Genomic DNA, 3,156 nt, shown 5'->3' with positions numbered 1-3,156 from the left:
GCCCTTCCTCTTTTTCTGGCTCGACCGCAATGGCGCGGCCCAGCGAAGCCGAGCCCCGTCCCCCGATTTCAGCGGAAGGCGTCGAAGCTCTCGCGAAGCCCCCGAAGCTCGCGAGCCCGCCTCGCCTCTCCGGCCTGGGCGCCGCCAGCCCGCGCCGCGCGGGGAAGGCGAATCTGCTGGCTGCGCTGGGAACTGAGCTGCCCCCGCGGCTAGGACGAAGAAAGAGCTTGGGGTCGGGACCGAAGCCGAAAGAGGAGCCCGTGGAAACAAGGCGAAGTCCTCCGTTCAGGCTTTGAGTTCCACCCCAGCCCTCCTTAGACCTCACGCGTGACCGTGAAAAGAAAGCAAAGGGGGGTTTGCGCGGCCATCACGGATCGAGGGGAAAAAATGGGGACAACTTATACTGGCCATTAACCACCAGATTAGCCTTTGGATTTAATACCTGGATCCTCCCCCCCAAAAAACCCTGTAAAACTGGGTTAGGTGTATCCTAGATGGTGGTGGATTGAAAAGGTTACATCCAGACTGAGCTGAGAGCAGTGGGACTTAAGTCAGGACTCACTTGCCCCACCGGTTTCAGTGAGAACTAAGTTCAGACCAGAAAGGCTACAATTTTGTAGGGAATGAATCCCACAGAATCCAGTGGGATTATTTTTGAGGAGACAGGAAGAGGATCCTGCCTCTCCTCTTGGACAGGGGATGGTCACCCAACCTTTTGTGCCAGGACCCTCTAGCAGGTGCCTGAAAGAACCTCCAGCTGAAGGAGTGATCATGATAGAACAGCTCTGCCTTTTTCTCAAGCCAGTAATACATGTCATGTTCACTTGACTTAAAGTCAAATTCAGGCCCTCTCAGGCATACAACTAATATTCTTTCCAGTCACAGGCACATAAAAAGCTGCCTTGCATTAACTCAGGCCATCTTGCCTCCAGTTCAGTACTGTTGAAGCTCAGCATCATTGGCTCTCAAGGGTTTCAGGATTTCCACAAAAACACCCAGCACAAATATTAACCTATTCTTTTCAAAGGAGAAGGCAGACTTTACTTCGCAATAAAGCAGTTAAAAGATGAAATACAGTCCTAGTGAAGACAACATTCTTGTCATGGTATTTCTTTATATAACCTCTTTTTTCAACAGGAATGTCAATTTTTCCTAGACATCGCTGGAGGAGAGCCAGGTTAGTCTATGGTGGCCAGAAAATCAAAGCATTTGGTACCACCCTTTCTAACTTAACAGAGGTGATTGAAAAGGTGCTATCAGATTCCTTCTGATCATTAGCTTTTTAAACATGGATTTAACTGTGCCAGTGTTTTTTTCCCCAAGTAATTTAAAATCACACTGATCAAAATGAGATGGAAATAACCTGCAATTCCCCTAACATGAGTAGTATTTAGTTAGCAAATTAAAATAAGTTATAATGGTTTATATGGCAAACTATAGGTGTTTCCAGGTAGAGAGCGCTTTATAAAATAGTAATTTGAAATATACATATTTAAAGGATACTGAGTATGGGTGTGTAATCTGAGGTGGTCCAAAGCTTATTGCAAAATGCACAGCTTCAATTCTTTATCATGCCTACATATTCAGACATTCTGCACCATACTGTACTTGATGGTACTTTAAATGTAACAAAAGTTTTGGGCTGATGCAAATTCAGGTGCTCTCCAAAAGAAGGTGCTGTATGATTTAAGATATTCCAACACTTGTTGTGAAGGGCACAAGACCCTGTTCCTAATATTATTTCAATCTATTTTGGCTAATATCAGCCTGGTACAAGTTTTGGAGTTGGATGCAATTTAGTATAGTCACATTCAGAATCTTTTCCTAAGTGTTTAAGTCTAGACTCAAAATTAATTGTAGGATTGTTACTTGTAGTTCCCTGTTCTGCAGTTATTATCTGGGAGTTAGGTATATTATTAGACTTTCCTCAAAAGTGAATGTTTTTATTCAAGAGAATCCTAGTTTACCTTGAAAGAGACAATTTCCTGGGTACAGAAATACACTAGGTAACGTTCTATCTGCTTAGTTTTAATACAAAGTTTAGGTCGACTTCACGTGCATTCAGATAGCTGGTCTGGCAGGCGTGAGGGACTGAATGTGGTCTGAAAGCTAAATTCAACCCCTGCTTGGCTGAAGGATATCACGGAGGGGAAGAAAAGCTCCACCTCTTGACATACCCATTTTCTCCATCCAGCATGATACCTTTCTGTCTCCCTTTTCCCCAAAAAAGTTTCTACATTCAGGATGAAGCAGGGAGTCCAAGCTACGTCTTTCAACCTCCAGAGAACTAACCCAAAAAGTAGCCCAGTGCCTGCTGCTAGTATGGCTTCCCATTGACACCTTCTGCCACCTGAGAAACTTTCAGGGTGGAAAACAATGGTACCTGAAAAAGCAGGAGCAAGGAAGCTTCACAACAGGGAAAGAACTGGGTCATGGCAGCCTTCCCAATGCACAAGGCTGAAAGAGAAGTCCTAGGGTTTCAGATGGACTATGTGTCTCCAGGTAAAAGGGTCAAGTAGCAGGTGATGGGGAAAACCTCCACCTAAGACCAGGCAGAAGCCCTGCCAATCTACTTTAAATATGGTCTTACGTGAACAACCTTTCTGCTTCTTGCACAAATGGAACCTCTGTACTTTAATTTGTATTTATGGCTCTTTCCTCTCCACTTCTGTACAGTAAGGACCTTGCTTCAGGACCTTGTCAGCTGCCCAGAATGATTAGGGAAGTGGGGTACTGTACATTTTCTAAATAAATAAATAGTATAATTGTTACTTCATTTCCACTTCAAGAAGGACTTGACCAAGGGTGGGTGAGGGCAACACACAAGGACATGACAAAAAAGAAAAAGGAAGATTGTGCAGAGAAGTGTTAGTGTCCCTATTGACACAGCATGATGGAAGGATCAGAGGGTTGTCCTCTTCTCACCAGTCCATGATGCTGCTGTGCCTTCTGAGGGCTCATCCAGTGGGCAGTCAATGCTGACTTCATAGCACAAGTGCCAGTGGCCTCCATCCATCTGCTTGTCTCCGTCTTGAGGGTAATGGTGGTAGATCAAAGGCAGTCCCTGTCCCTGCAGAGCCCAAGAACAATCCAACCACTTTTGTATGCTGTTGCTAGGAGCCCAGAAAACTAAAAAGAAGGCTGGGAGCACGTTAA

Source organism: Candoia aspera, chromosome 5 (genome assembly GCF_035149785.1).
Source record: "Candoia aspera isolate rCanAsp1 chromosome 5, rCanAsp1.hap2, whole genome shotgun sequence".
In the NCBI taxonomy this organism is placed as follows: domain Eukaryota; kingdom Metazoa; phylum Chordata; class Lepidosauria; order Squamata; family Boidae; genus Candoia; species Candoia aspera.
Note: the sequence above shows the minus strand (reverse complement) of the source record.